We start from the raw sequence: 16,702 nt of genomic DNA, 5'->3' as shown, positions 1-16,702 counted from the left end.
GGAGCCAAGGGCATTGGGAGATGAAGGGGTAAGGGTGGTGAGGAAGAGGGGGCCAAGGGTGATGGGGGGAGTGGGCCAAGGGTGATGGGGGGAGTGGGCCAAAGGTGATGGGGGAGAGTGGGCCAAGGGTGATGTGGGAAAGTGGGCTAAGGATGATGGGGGAGAGTGGGCTAAGGGTGATGAGAGAGAGTGATGGGGTAGGGTGGGCTAGGGATAATGGTGAAGGCCAATCGTGATAGGAGAGTGGGCCAAGGGTGACGAGGGGGAATGGGCCAAGGATGATGGAGGGGAGAGTTGTCCAAGGGTCATGTGGAAGAGGGATACTAAGGGTGATGGGGGAGCAAGAACCAAGGGCATTGGGAGACGGGTGGCTAAGGTTGATGGGGGAGAGGGGGCCAAGTCTAATGTGGGAGAGAGAGAGAAGCCAAGGGCGACTAATGGTGATGGGAGAAGTGGGGTCAAGGGTGATGGGAGATGTAGAACCAAGGGTAATGGGGAGAAGTGGGACCAAGGGTGATGGGGAGAGTGGACCAAGGGTGATGAGTGAGCAGGAGTCCAGAGCATTGAGAGACCGGGGGGGAGCAAGGGTGACTGGGGATGGGGGCCAAAAGTGATGGGAAGAGGGGGACCAAGGGTGGTGGGAAGAGGGGGACCAAGGGTGATGGGGGAGATTGGGGTCAAGGGCGATGGAGAACAGGAGGATCAACGGTGATGGGGAAAGGGGCAAGGGTATTGTGGGAGAGGGAGACTAAGGGTGATGGGGAAGGGGCGCTAAGGGTGACGGGGAGAAGGGTGGCCGAGGGTGATGGGGAGGGGGGCCAAGGGTAATGGGTGAGAGTGGGCTAAGATTGAAGGAGAGAGTGGAGCCAAGGGTGATGGGGAGAGGGGGGCCAAGGGTGATGTGGGAGAGGGGGCCCAAGGGTGACGGGAGAGAGTGGGCCCTAGGGTGATGGGGGAGTGGGCCAAGGGTGACGGTGGAGAGTGGGCCCTAGGGTGATGGGAAAGCGGGCCAAGGGTGACGGGGGAGAGTGGGCCCTAGGGTGATGGCGGACAGTGGGCCAAGAACGATGGGGGGAGAGTGGGCCCTAGGGTGATGGGTGTGTGGACCAAGGGTGATGTTGGACAGTAGGCCATGGGTAATGGGGAAAGTAGCCTAAGGGTGATGGGGGAGTGGGCCAAGGGTGACGGGGGAGAGTGGGCCCTAGGGTAATTAGGGGAGAGTAGGCCAAGGGTGATGGGTAAGTGGGCCAAGGATGACGGGGGAGAGTGGCCCTTAGGGTGATGGCGGAGAGTGGGCCAAGGGTGATGGGGGATAATGGGCCAAGGGTGATGGGGAGATAGTGGTTCAAGAGTGACAGGGGAGTGGTCCAAAGGTGACGAGGGAAAGTGGGCCCTAGGATGATGGGGGAGAGTGGGCCAAGGGTGATGGGGAGAGAAGGCCCTACGGTGATGGGGGAGAGTGTGTCAAGGGTGATGGGGCATGGGTGATGTGGGAGAGTGCTCCAAGGGTGACGGGGGAGAGCGGGCTAAGGGTGACGGGGAAGAGTAGGCCAAGGGTGACGGGGGAGAGTGGGCTAAGGGTGATGGGGGAAAGTGGGCCAAAGGTGTTGGGTGATGGGGCAGAGTGAGGTAAGAGTGATATGGGAGAATGGGCCAAGGGTGAAGAACCTTTGCCACGCGTTCATTACCTGCCACTCTAACGACATTTTCCTCCGGCAGGCGAAACCCAGAGCTCACCTTATAAAACAACAAATAAATCTCCTACTTCTTTTGTACGACCGTTAGTAACCGCATACTACGCTGCGCGGCGGATTAGGGCCCTAGGAGGTGAAGGGAGTGGGCTCAACTTTGGATGATCACCATGCACTGGCCCTTGGGTCCAGGCTCCTTGCGTCTACCAATTTAGCCCAGGCTTACCCCAGAGGAAGAGAGTAGGCCACAGTGCACCGCGAGGTGGATATGAAGAGCATAAAAAAAAGTCACCAACTATTATAATCATTTAAAAGGAATCTTCGTTTTACTCCATCTCTTATCATTGTTTATTATTTTCGTTATTGCAAAAAACAGTACTTATCGTATAATTTAAAAATATGGACGAGTTGTTAGGTTCGCGTGTGGTTGACGGATTCAGTAAAATTCAACATAATGTTCACTTTGGTTAATCGAAATTTAGGAAGTATTTCATGCTTATAGTGAAGAATTTTATCATAACTGATGTTTTCATATTCGGTTCTCGAAACATGTGATCTTGATATGTTGTATGAATATGGTTAGCCTTTTTTTTAAATAATAAAATTAGATTTTTATTATACATGTGTTAATAATATTGAATAAATATATAATCTAATTGTTAGAAACAATCATTTCATAATTTTATTTACAGTTTTTAACCTATTTTATAAATGTGTATTTATTGCAATGCATATTTATATTTATTGCTGGACTCTAAAACTAAACAATAAGAAAGAAGACCCTTTGATGTCCTTTTGACATAGCAGGTTATGTGTTTGCTTGAATAACAGAAAAAATCCAAAGTTTAACTTGATTTGAGGAATTTGGGTATTTCCGTCATGAGTATTGACATTAACGATTGTCTTTTAAATTTACAGATTAAATAAAATTTGAATACACAGTTTGAAGATTTAGGGATGACTAAAAAATAATTTTTCTCCTTTTTCTCCTCATCAATGTATGTTGGTGTTAATGGTGGTGTGGTATGTATTAATTACTTCTAGGATTCTTGCATTATTATGTACACGAAAGGATATGAAATACTGAGTAAAGGCAGCAATGACTGCAACAGCTCTGTAGGGAAGAGGCCAAACGCAGAGTATGGGAGTCCAATATATTTTACGTTTCGCCCAGCAGGGCTTCTTCAGAAATAACATCGATGAAAAACATTTTACTCCTTATATAGCCCGAGCCTTGCGGGGAGAAACAAACATTAAAATGGTGTACTCACAATTTGCGCAAATTGCTTGTTACTTGTAATTAAAATTGCCAATGGTTTGTTAATTGTAAAAAATCCACTATTCTGATTTATATTTTCTATGAGGGATATAAACGCCGATTCTAAGCATCTACGTTTCATTGTATCGTTTTCATATTTTATAATCTTGGAATTATTCCAATCAGCATTGTGGCCGGTATCGAATCTATGTTTAACAATGGCATTATTCATATTGTATGTTTTCATATCATATTTATGTTCTAATACTCTCTTATCAATACCACGGAAACTTTCACCAATGTAAACCTTTTCACAACCTAGACATGGCACACAATAAATACCTGCTTGACGAATATTTTCCCTGCTCTTATTTCGGTTTTTAATGAGATTACCAACTGTTACTGAGCTGGTTTTAACAACCTTAACACCAGCCTTGTTTAATAATGGGGAAATATTGTCTGCAACTGAGGTATTAGGTAATATGATCTTCTTTGTATATTCTTCTTTTATTTTTCCAACTCTTTTGTGAATAATTAGTATCAAGTTTACAGCAGAATATGAAACTAACGACATGTTGCCCTATCTTGATACCCTTTTGATAAGAGACGGAAACAATGTAAAGTTTAAAGTTTTTAGAAAAAAGACAAATAATAATGATTATGTACATTTTTACTCTGCTACGGATAAGAAAACCAAAATGGGAATTATCATAGGTTTTTATCTTCGAGGCTTAAGAATATGTTCAGAGGAGTATTTGGATGAAGAATTTAATAAAAATTTTAACGCTTTTACTGAACTAAAATACCCTCCTTATTTTATTCTAAAAGCCAAGAAGAAAGCTGGAATTATTCACAAAAGAGTTGGAAAAATAAAAGAAGAATATACAAAGAAGATCATATTACCTAATACCTCAGTTGCAGACAATATTTCCCCATTATTAAACAAGGCTGGTGTTAAGGTTGTTAAAACCAGCTCAGTAACAGTTGGTAATCTCATTAAAAACCGAAATAAGAGCAGGGAAAATATTCGTCAAGCAGGTATTTATTGTGTGCCATGTCTAGGTTGTGAAAAGGTTTACATTGGTGAAAGTTTCCGTGGTATTGATAAGAGAGTATTAGAACATAAATATGATATGAAAACATACAATATGAATAATGCCATTGTTAAACATAGATTCGATACCGGCCACAATGCTGATTGGAATAATTCCAAGATTATAAAATATGAAAACGATACAATGAAACGTAGATGCTTAGAATCGGCGTTTATATCCCTCATAGAAAATATAAATCAGAATAGTGGATTTTTTACAATTAACAAACCATTGGCAATTTTAATTACAAGTAACAAGCAATTTGCGCAAATTGTGAGTACACCATTTTAATGTTTGTTTCTCCCCGCAAGGCTCGGGCTATATAAGGAGTAAAATGTTTTTCATCGATGTTATTTCTGAAGAAGCCCTGCTGGGCGAAACGTAAAATATATTGGACTCCCATACTCTGCGTTTGGCCTCTTCCCTACATATGAAATACTGTAGAAAAATATTCATCTTACCACGTCTATTATTTATATACAACTTTCGTTTATCTCTTCCGTTTTCTTTTATTTATTGCAATTCTTTTCTCTTCTTGTTAGATATTGTATTTCTTATTCTTATTGAAACAAAAATGACATTTGCTAATCTGTGGCAAAGTGTTCAGTTAGCATTTGTTGTCTAAGAGGATAAACGTGTAGAGAAAACTGTACATACAAGTTTGGGTTTGAAAGATACGTAACACAAGCAGTCCAACTTAAATAACGGAAAAAAATAGCCGTGAATTCTCCAGAGGTAAAGATCTACACAGGGATACTGGGACTAATGATTTCTTCGGAGGATGAGGGTATAATAGTCAATGAGAGACCCAAGGCTTGATAGTCGTAGTTTGAGTCACTTTGGTGTGAATGTAATTGGGCATATACATGTAATTACAGGCTTTCGAATTGTCAACATTTCGCCCTCTTCGCCAACGCTGCGCTCTGAGAATCTATCCCTTGAACAACTGTCTTGTAATCAACTATGTTGGTTCCTATGATGCTCAAAGTGGTTCGACCATGTAAGGTACTAAGTGTTACATGTGCTTGCGTGTGTGTGTGTATTTACCTAGTTGTATCTTACGGGAAGGGGAACTATGCTCATGGTGTCCCGTCTTTGTATCTCTCAGTGGCTAGTTTGCTCTTAAATTCGTGTATAGTTTTGCACACAATTTTGTTTTATCCAGTTAGTTCTAGATATCCACCACTCTGTGTGGATAATTATTTTTTGAGTTTCTAATCGTGTCCCTTTGTACTCTAAGCTCTATTTAATAAGTCATCACTATCAAGGGCTTCTGTGCCTTTCATGATTCTGTAAATGGTCAGCAGGTCGCCTCTTTCTCTTCTTCCAAAGTCGGTAATTTAAATTTAGCCGGTCTCTCCTCATATGGCAGGTTTAAAGGTGTTGGGGCCATTTTCGTGGCTGCTCTCTGGATTCGTTCAATTTCTTTATATTCCTTTTGGTACTAGTGTCGCAGCATACTTCAGTCTAGGACTTATTAGTGTGACTAGTATTTCTTAAACTATTTCTTCGTCTGAATAGGTAAAAGCCACCTTTATTGATCTTAGCAAATTGTAAGATTATCCGACAATTTTGTTTATCTGTTTATCAGGGGACATATCATTTGAGATAATTACTCTCACGTGTTTTTCAGATCCCACTTTCTTTACTTCCTTTGTTCCAATTTTATATTGTCCTGATATTCTTTTTTTCCCGAACTCCATTATACTACATTTCTTTATGTTGAAGTCTACTTTCCACTCTTGGCTCCATTTCCAAACCTTGTTTAGGTCCTTCAGTAGTGATTCACAATCCGTTTCAGTATTCACTTTCCTCAGCAATCTAGCATCATCTGCAAAGAAACTCGTGTAACAATCCACATCTTCATCCATGTCATTCGCATAAATAACGACCATTAAATTATTGGAACCAATACCGATCCTTGTGGAACTCCGCTAATCACCTCCTCCCAAGCTGAATTCTTTTCTCTGAGCACTATCATTTTTTGCCATGCAAGAAATCTTCCATCCAGTTTAGTAATTTACCTTGTATTCCTCCCATGATTTAATTTTTTAAATAATTTTTTGTGTGGTACTTTGTTGAAGGCTTTTGTAAGTCTAGGAAAGCACAATCAGCCCATCCATCCTTTTCTTGTATTATATCTATTAGTCATGAAGAGAAACGGATTAAGTTTGTGGCACATGATCCTCCCTGTCTGAATCCAAATTGTCTCGAGTTTATTATGTTTTCTTCCAGGTGTTTTATCCATCTATTCTTGATTTTTTTCCCACAGATTTTGGCTACAGTACTTGTAAGGGAGACCGGTCTGTAATTTGTAGGATTTTCTTTGTTTCCTCCTTTATATATTGGTATAATATTGGCATGTTTCCAGTCATTTGGTATTTTTCCTTTGAGTGAGGAACTTATGTATGCATTTTGTCCATTAATTCTTCTTTACATTCTTTTAGTATCCAATATGCAATTACGTCTGGGTCGTGTGACTGCCTGACATCAAGGATCGTTAGTTGATTCATTATTTCTTTCTGTGTTATTGTTATTTCCCTCATGGGGGGTGGTCGTACTTCAATTCCTTCGTCTCGGTGCTGTACTTTTTCTCTAGGGAAAACCGACTTGAAGAGATTGTTCATGACTTCAGCCTTTTCTAAATCTTCTGTATATTCTATAATTCCGTGGCGTACTTTCATGTTTATTTTTGAGTTTACCATTCACATATCTATAGTGTGTGTGTGTGTGTGTGTGTGTGTGTGTGTGTGTGTGTGTGTGTGTGTGTGTGTCTGCGTGTGTGTGGTTGTATGTGATGTTGTGCTGTGTTTATATGTTTGTAAGTATATGCGTTAGGCATGGGGTTGAGGGGAAGACAGCCAAACACACGACAAATACTAAATATATCTGGCCCGGAAGCAGCACAGGACAGAGGAATTAGGGGAAAGGGAGGGAGGGAAGTGGGGAAAGGGGATATTACCAGTCAGAAGAAACTCCCTAAAAGCTCTCCACTTATACAAATGAATATTTTCTTAATTTGATTCTCTCTTTTTATTTTGTTGTTTCACAATTTGGTTAATCAAAAAACTTCGCATACACCAGGTAATATTTTTTCATGTAAATTCTTGTTGTTTTCATTTAAAATGAAGATTATTTTATGTCACTCTCGTTCACTTTCTACACTGTATTGAACACTGTAATCATGTCACATCTTTTTGTTCATCATTGTTCAATTCGTGTTTTATTCATCTACTGCTGTATTTTTTTCTCGTTTTTAATTATATCTTTCTCTCTTTTTGTGGTGGGATTGCTTCACTACGGTATATTCTTATCTGGCCTGGATGAGGTTGTTTATGAGTTGCTGTTTTTTTCATAAAATTTATGCCATTACAGAAAAATACGAGCACGCATGTGTTTGTGTGTTAGTGTGTTTGTTTGTGTGTGTGTGTGTGTGTGTATGCTGCATTTGTATACAGATATATGTTTGTATGTTAGTGTGTTTATTTGCGTGTGTGTGTGTTTATGTAAGTGTATGTATATTTTGTGTACGTATGTGTATACGTACAATTGTACGTATGTGTATACGTACAATTGTGTGCGCATGTGCTATGTTTATTGTTATTGCTGTGAATTTTGGGGGAAATGTTTTTACGTTTTTCCTGTGATCTTTGTACGACAAACGTTTGTTTATATTATTGTCTGTCTGTACGTTTCTTTGTTCTCTCTTTTTCTCTCTCTCTCTTTCTCCCTTTCTCTCTGTCTTTCTCTCTCTCTCTTCTTATCTCTCTGTCTTAATACCCGTTCTCTCTGCCTTCCTCTTTTTTCGTCCATCACTCTCTTTCATCCTCTTTCTCTCTCTTTCTTGTCTTTCTATTTATCTTAATACCCGTTGTCTCTACCTTCCTCTCTTTTCTTCCATCACTCTCTTTCATCCTTTCTCTCTCTCTCTCCTCTTATCTCTCTATTTATCTTAATACCCGTTCTCTCTACCTTCCTCTCTTTTCGTCCATCACTCTATTTCATCCTCTTTCTCTCTCTCTCTTCTTATCTCTCTATCTTAATACCCGTTCTCTCTACCTTCTTCTCTTTTTTGTCCATCACTCTCTTTCATCCTCTCTCTCTCTCTCTCTCTCTCTCTCTCTCTCTCTCTCTCTCTCTCTCTCTCTCTCTCTCTCTCTCTCTCTCTCTCTCTCTCTCTCTCTCTCTCTCTCTCTCTCTCACACACACACACACACAAACACACGCGCACATACACCCCGTTGTTGCCGCAGCCGTAGCCGCAGTCGCAGCCGCGTCGTATTCACAATTATACTATTTCCATTATCTCGTGACCCACAAGGTGTTGTCTGCCGTGTTGTCACGTACTGAATCAAAACATTCGGCATATACCGGAAGCTGTCCACTACCCCGAGTATGTTAACATGGAATATTCTAAATGCTTACTGATTTTTTAATTAAAAATGAGTAAAAGTTTACTAAATGTGAAGGAGTATAGGGAGGGAAAGATAGCTGCAGTGGGAAATGCGAAGAAAATGAGAGTGATGAGTGAGGAGAATGGAGGAGAAATAAGGAAGGATGAGGTGAAGGCAGTTGTTAAGATGATGAAAGCAGGTAAGGCACCTGGTCTGGATGGATGCCATGCAGAATGTCTGAAAAAGGGAGGTACAGTGATGGTGGACTGGCTGGTGAGGTTATTTAATGTTTGCTGGAGAGAGGGTAGAGTGCCGGAGGACTGGAGGAGTGCCTGTATAGTTCCTCTTTACAAGGGAAAAGGGGACAAGTGTGAATGTAGTAGTTTCAGAGGGATTAGCTTGTTAAGTGTAGTTGGGAAGGCTTATGGGAGGGTCTTGATTGAGAGGATTAGAAGAGGAACAGAGGGAGTAATTGGTGAGAAACAGTGTGGATTTAGGACAGGTAGAGGTTGTGTAGATCAAATTTTTGTGGTAAGACAGATATGTGAGAAAGCTATAGGAAAGGGGAAGGATGGTTTTTGGGCTTTTATGAATCTGGAAAAGGCTTATGATAGGGTAGACAGAAAGGCACTGTGGGAGGTTATGCAGATATACGGGATAGGAGGAAAGCTTCTGGGAGCTGTCAAGAGTTTTTATGAGAGTAGTAGAGCTTGTGTCAGGATTGGAAATGGAGAGAGTGAGTGGTTCGAGGTAAAGGTGGGACTTCGTCAAGGATGCGTTATGTCGCCCTGGCTGTTCAACTTATACATGGATGGGGTGGTGCGAGAGGTAAATGTAAGGGTAGTGGGCAAGGGATTGGAGATGGTTAAAGAAAATGGAGAAAAGTGGGAGGTGAGCCAGCTGTTGTTTGCTGACGATACTGCGCTTGTGGCAGATCAGAGGAGGGATTGAAGAAGTTGGTGGCAGAGTTTGGGAGAGTATGTGATAGAAGAAAGCTAAAGATATATGTGGGTAAAATTAAGGTGATGAGATGTACTAGGGGTGAAAGTGGCGGTAGACTGGAATTGAGCATTAAGGGAGAGCGACTGGAGGAAGTGGATAGTTTTAGATACTTGGTGCAAATGTGGCAGGAAAAGGTGGAGTGAAGGTGGAGGTAGAATGTAGATTGAGAGAAGCGAGTAAATGCCTTGGTGGATTAAAGAGTGTAATGAGGAATAGACATTTGGGAATGGATGCTAAAAGGAGACTGTATGAAGGAGTGATTGTGCCAACAGCACTGTATGGGGCAGAAACATGGAACATAAGAGAGGAAGAGAGGAAGAGAGAAGGAGTTTGAATGTGTTTGAGATGAGGTGTCTGAGAAGTATGATGGGGGTTACTAGGCTAGATAGAGTGAGAAATGAGGAGGTGAGGAGGAGAACAGGGGTGGAAAAGGAGCTGGGAGATAGGGTTGATGAAAGAATATTAGGATGGTTTGGACACATGGAAAGAATGAGTGAAGAAAGACTAGTAAAAGAGGTATGGAAGGCAGATGTGGAGGGAGTGAACATGAGGGGACGTCCTAGGATGAGGTGGATGGATGGGGTGAAGGGGGCTTTGGGGAAGAGGGGAATATCTGTTGAGGAAGGACGGGAGAGGACAGAGGACAGGGGTGAATGGAGAATGGTTGTATATGGATGATGTTGTGATTGCATGAGGTGGAATGGGTGGGGGGTGGGGGTGAGGTAGTATGTGTGAGCAAAATTTGACGCAGCCCGAAGGGATTTCTCCCTGTCCTCTCCTTTTATGCAATGGGGGGACGGAGAGGGGGGTCGCCGATTTAATGAAGCGGCCTTGCTGTGGATGTGCTGTGTCTTGCGACACTGCTTCTGACCCAGGGCAGTGGACAAGGTGCAGGGATGACCCGTCATCCAGGAAGTGCTCAGATAAGAGGGAGGGTGGAGGGGTGTGGAGTGTATTCAGGGATGGAATGGGTGGAAATGGTTTTATGCCTTTTCCTTTTTGGCTACCTCCCTTGTAAGGGGGAAAAAGCCTTGGTATATGTATGTATGTATGTAAAAATGTACAAATGATGAGAAAAACTAACGTGGGGTTGGGGGGGGGGTCGCTAGTCGGGAGCCGGGGCAACGTCGTCTGACATGAGATGCCACATCGTTACAAGTCTCCTCTTTTCTTTACATGTATAACAATTACTCATATCACCTACCATTTAATGAAAAAGATCAACAATCATTTAGAATATTCCATGTTAACATACTCGGGGTAGTGGACAGCTTCCGGTATATGCCGAATGTTTTGATTCAGTGCGTGACAACATGGCAGACAACACCTTATGGGTCACGAGATAATGGAAATAGTATAGAGAAACCTACTCCAGCAAGATCAAGAGTCACTGATGTCTTAATCTACAAAGGAGTAATCACAACTCCGGCCAGAACCCCGCCATTGCTCTCTCTCTTTCTATCTCTCTCTCAATCACTTTTTCTCTCTTACTCACTCACTCATTCATTGTCTCTCTTACTGTCTCTTTCTCGCTCTCTTTCTCTCTCAATCATTTTTTCTCTCTTACTCACTCTCTCTCTTTCTCTCTCTCTCTCTCTCTCTCCCTCTCTCTCTTTCTCTCTCTCTCTTTCTCTCTCTCTCTTGTGTCCAGCTTGTACCCTGTTCCACCTCCTCTTCCTGTTTATCCCCTTTCTCCTCGTCTTCCTCCTTTTCCTCGTTCTCTCACCCCTATTCCTTCTTTCACTCCTCCTCTTCGGCTCCTCGTCTTCCTTGTCCTCTCACTCCTATTGCTTCTCTTACTCCTCCTCCTCCTCCTCCTGCTCCTCCACCTCTTCCGCTTCTTTCTCTTCCTCCTCCTCCTCCTCCTCTTCGCCCTCTGCGCCATATTCCTCCTCGTCTTCTTCATTTCTTTTCCTTTTCCTCGCCTTCTTCCTCATCATCGTCCTACTCCTCCCCCTCCTCCCCCTCTCCTCATCACCTAATTCGTTCTTTGCATTCTCCTTCTCCTTCTCTTCTTCCTCCTCCTACTCCTCAACCTTCTCCACTTATTTTTTCATCCTCCTCTTCCTCTTACTCCTCTTGGAACTGTTTGGAGACAAATACAGTGTCTGTTAATTATTATGGTGTTGTAAATGTTGGAGGTGGTGTTGGAGAAGGTGCTGGAGATGTTGGTGATAATAACAGTCTGAGTACCGTTGTTGTTTTTTTGTTGTTGTTCCTGAGGAAGTATTGAAGGAAAGGTAAGAAGGGAGAGGGAGGGGGATGAGGAGGATGAGTGTGAGAGGGAGTGGGAGGAAGGGAGGGAAGGAGAAAGGGAGGGAAGAAGGAAGTGAAGGAAGACGGTAAGGAAGGAGAGAAGATGGGAGAGAAGGTAGGAGAGAGCGAATAAGTAAGGGAAAGAGAGAGGGAAAGAAGGAGGGAAGGAAGGAGAGAGGGAGGGAAGTAGGGAAGGAAGCAGAGAGAAAAGGAGAATGAGAATCAGAGAGGGAAGGAAGGAAGACAGGGAGGGAGGGAAGGAAGGAAGGAAGGAGGAAAGAAGGGAATATGGAGGGAAGTCAAGAGAGGAGATGCTTAGAGGAGTGAGGGAGGGATGAAAAGAGGGAAGAGGGGAGGGAAGAGGGAAAGGAGAAGGAAGAGGGAAAGGGGAGGGAAGAGGAAAGAGGGAAAGGGGAGGGAAGAGGGGAGGTAAGTGATGGGCGGGGGGTGGGTGAAGGGGTGTTCACAAAATTGACTGCTCTACAAAGACCTGACCTAACCTGACCTGACCTAACCTGACCTATCCTAACCTAACCTGACCTTAACCTAACCTAAGCTAACCTAACCTGACCTATCCTAACCTAACTTGACCTTAACCTAAACTAACCTAACCTAACCTGACCTTAAACTAACCTAAACTAACCTAACCTGACCAAACCTAACCTAACCTGACCTAACCTAATCCAACTTAAGCTAACCTAACATGACCGGACCTAACCTAAGCTGACCTAACCTAACCTAATGTAACCTTTATCTTGCTTTATGAATCGAGCTTTCCCGATGATGATTCGAATATCTACCTGGGAGCCTGAGAGAGAAGAAGAGAAGGAGTAGGAAGAGGAGGAGGAGGAAGAGGAAGAGGAGGAAGAAGTGGAGGAGGAGGAGGGAGAGGAAGAGGCGAAATATAATAACGAAGAAGAGTAAAAAGAAGAGGGGAGGGGAGACGGAAGAGAAAGAAGAGGATGAGGAGGAGGAAGAGGAGAAGTAGGAGAATGAGGAAGAGGAGGAGTAGGAGGAAGAGGAGTTCGAGAAAGATAGGGGAGGGTGAGAAGGAGGAAGAAGAGGAGGAGGAGGAGGAGTAAGAGGAGGAGTAGGAGGAAGAGGAGTTCGAGAAAGATAGGGGAGGGTGAGAAGGAGGAAGAAGAGGAGGAGGAGGAGTAAGAGGAGGAGTAGGAGGAAGAGGAGTTCGAGAAAGATAGGGGAGGGTGAGAAGGAGGAAGAAGAGGAGGAGGAGGAGGAGTAAGAGGAGGAGTAGGAGGAGGAGTAGGAGGAAGAGGAGTTCGAGAAAGATAGGGGAGGGTGAGAAGGAGGAAGAAGAGGAGGAGGAGGAAGAAGAGGAGGAGGAGGAGTAAGAGGAGGAGTAGAAGGAAGATAGGGGGAGGGGGAGGGTGAGAAAAGGGAAGAAGAGGAGGATTAGGAGGAGGAGTAAGAGGAAGAGTAAGAGAAGAAGGAGGACGGGGAGTAGGAGGAAGAGGAGGAGTAGGAGGACGAGACAAGGAGGGCGAGGAGGAGGAGGAGGAGGAAGAAGAGGAGGAGGAGGAGGAAGAGGAGAAGTAGGAGGAAGAGGAGAGGTAGGAGGAAGAGGAACAGGAGGAGGAGGAAGAAAAAGAGGAAAAGGAGGGAGGGGAGGAGTAGGAGGAAGAGGAGGAAGAAGAGCAGGAGGAGGAAGAGGAACAGGAGGAGGAAGAAAAGGAGGAGAAAGAGGGAGAGGAGGAAGAGGAGGAGGATGAAGAGAAGGAGAAGAAGGAGGAGGAAGAGGAAGAGGAGGAGGAAGAGTGGAGCACTTCACTCGTAACTGGCTCAGTTGGATTATTCTCCAGTGATTAACACTCTTCGATACCCATCAGCTGAGAAGTGAGTGAGTGAGTGAGAGAGAGAGAGAGAGAGAGAGAGAGAGAGAGAGAGAGAGAGAGAGAGAGAGAGAGAGAGAGAGAGAGAGAGAGAGAGAGAGAGAGAGAGAGAGAGAGAGAGAGAGAGAGAGAGAGAGAGAGAGAGAGAGAGAGAGAGAGAGAGAGAGAGAGAGAGAGAGAGAGAGAGAGAGAGAGAGAGAGAGAGAGAGGGACAGACAGACAGGCAGACAGACAGACATACACACACAGGGAGAGAGAGAGATAAAGGGGTAGATACACACACATACACACACACGCACACACACACACACACACACACACACACACACACACACACACACACACACACACACACACACACACACACACACACACACACACACACACACACACACACACACACACACACACACACACACAGAGAGAGAGGGGGAGTGAGGGAGGGAGGGAGGGAGAGAAAATAGAGAAAATAGAAAACAGAAAAAATGTAGTTAAGAATGAAGAATTGAAAGATGACGATAATTAAGGGTGAAGTGGAGGAGGGAGAAGAAGAGAAAGAGATGGAGAAATAGGAAGAGGAGGAAGAAATGGAGTAAGAAGAGGAGAAGGAAAAAGAGGTGAAAGAGGATTAGGAGGAGGAAGAGAAAAACAAAGAACGGGAAGAGATGGAGAAAGAAGAAAGAGGAAAACGAAGTTTAGGGGACAAAGGAAAAGGAAGAAGAGATGGAGGAGGAGAAAGAAGAGAGCAGGGAGAAGGACGGGAGGAGGAGGAAATAATGGAGGAACAGAAAGAGACGAGGAGGACGAGAGAGAGGAGGACGAGAAGGAGAAGGAGAATGAAGAGGAGGAAAAAGAGAACAAGGAGGAGGAGGAAGAGGAGGAGGAGGAAGAGGAGGAAAAAGAGAACAAGGTGTAGGAGAAGGAGGAAGAGGAGGAGAGGGAAGAAGAGAGCAAGGATGAGGATGAGATGAAGAAACAGGAGGAAGAGGAGGAGAAGGAGGAAAAAGAACAAGGAGGAGGAAGAAGAGGAAAAGAGAACAAGGAGGGGGAGGAAGAGGAGGAGGAGGAGTGCAGTGCATAATTGATGGTTGTGTCAGTATAGACGCACAAATAAGCCTAAATATGCTTTAGCCACGACCTTCAATCTGAACAGTCTCATTCCCTCCAACACTGGGTGGGTACCCACTGATAACAAATAACAAAAGATAAATAGATAAAATAAATAAATGAATAAATAAATAGATAAAAAATAATCAATGGAAGAGATGCATAGATAAATAGATAAATAGATAAATGAATAGATAAATAAAGAATTAAATAGTTAAATGAAAAATAGAGAAATATAAACAAAATATTAGATAAATGAATAGAAACACACAAACAGATATGTAAATAGATAGACACATGAATAACTAAAATCAATAAAATAAAACATGTACAATAAGTAAATACATAAACGAAATTACTTTAGATAAATGGACAGATTAATAAGTAAAGAAATAGATAAATTAAATGGATATAATAATAAGTATCAGATAAAGTCAAGAATGATATAAATATGTAAAGAAACGAACAAATAGGTAAAAACACTTGATAGAAGAAATAAGAACAAACAATAACAAGTAAATAAAGATAAAATAAAATAATAACAATTGAAAAAATAAATAGTAACAAATAATAAATGAAAATAGATCAAGAAATAGATTAATGGAATGTATATAATAAGATATTAAGTAAAGAAGTAAATACACAAATATATAAGTAAACGAAGAAATAGGTTATTGTATATTGTTATATTGAGTTCAGTGACATTCCGATTTTGGATAAAATCTGTTTTTTTGTTGTTGTTTTTGGGGGGGGCGTATAATTTTAGTAATCTGTTCCGATTGGGCCACCATCTCACCCACAGGTCAAGGGGCGCCAGGGCTCCTGTGGATTCCACTTGGACACCGCTCAGGCCAACAGTCCGGGCGCCAGAGACGGAAATGAGAAAAATGGGGGAAAAGGCTCAAGTTTGGATGGTCGCCACGCACTGGCCCTTGGGACCCAGGCTCGTCGCGTCTCTCTCGCGGCGCACTGTGGCCGACTCTCTCCCTCTGGGGTAAGTTTGGGCCAAATCAGTGACCTGCCGATTTTGGCAAGCGAGAAAATTTCGTATCAAAGATTTGGCTGGTTTTGGTACCCAGGGCTAGAAAGGTTGCCCAGTGCTGGTCTATAAACAATAGTCGTGGATGTCAAGAGCAGTGGGAGATGAGAGGGTCACAGGGTATGAGCTAAAGTTGAGACAAGTATCAAGACCAAACAGACCATATGGGGTCGGTCGTCAGGGGTGTCTAGGACAACAGGAGAGGGACTGTGGGTCAGGGCAGGGGCAGAGGGAGAGTGGGGCAAGGGCAGAAGGAGAGGGCCCATTGAAAGTGGGGTAGGAGGCCAGGGCAAAGAAAGGGCAGAGTTAGGGGATGGAGAGTTGGTACAAAGAGACAGGAAGCAAACTCAGAGGGACAAGGGGTAGCTAGTGTATAGGCGGGGCAGCAGAGGTAAAGAGACAGGCAAGGGCGACAGTTATGGAATATTTGTAATATGCATTGATTATAAAGAAGGCACAATTTTAAGTCTACAATATCATTCATTCTAAACACCGCACTGCATGCAATTTGAAATATATTCTTATTGTAAAAATCATACAGCAAGTTGAATTACCATATAACGTTTAGAAACATGTAATACCAATATTATTCACGTGGATGCAATGAGAAACATGGAAGAGATAGAGCAGATAGAGAAGTTTGATGGGATGATATGGCGTAAGTTGTTGGAAGCCTTTAGCAGTGGATTCTGAATAACTGGTTACCTATAATCACATTTGATGACAACAGACAAGTCGACAAGTCGGTAATTGAATTTGACCAGTTGAAAATATCCATGCAATTAATTAATCCAGGGAAATTACAACTGCGGGTCTTTGTGATTAAAAACAATTTAACGTATTTGATAAGCGTGTACTTCCATTCCCAACGCATGTTCCGTGAAATCTAAATTTATGGTAGGTCAAGGCATTGTTAATGATCGTGAAAGTCTAAAGAAATTGTATTAGAAACAGTAAAGACCACAACAAAGGATAATGACTACTGTTTTCTCACAACAAAAATATTAATTG

The sequence above is a fragment of the Oratosquilla oratoria genome, chromosome 1, assembly GCF_046742065.1.
Source record: "Oratosquilla oratoria isolate Oo_2021 chromosome 1, ASM4674206v1, whole genome shotgun sequence".
Lineage (NCBI taxonomy): Eukaryota > Metazoa > Arthropoda > Malacostraca > Stomatopoda > Squillidae > Oratosquilla > Oratosquilla oratoria.
The sequence above is the reverse complement of the archived record's forward strand: the minus strand, read 5'-3'. Positions refer to the sequence as shown.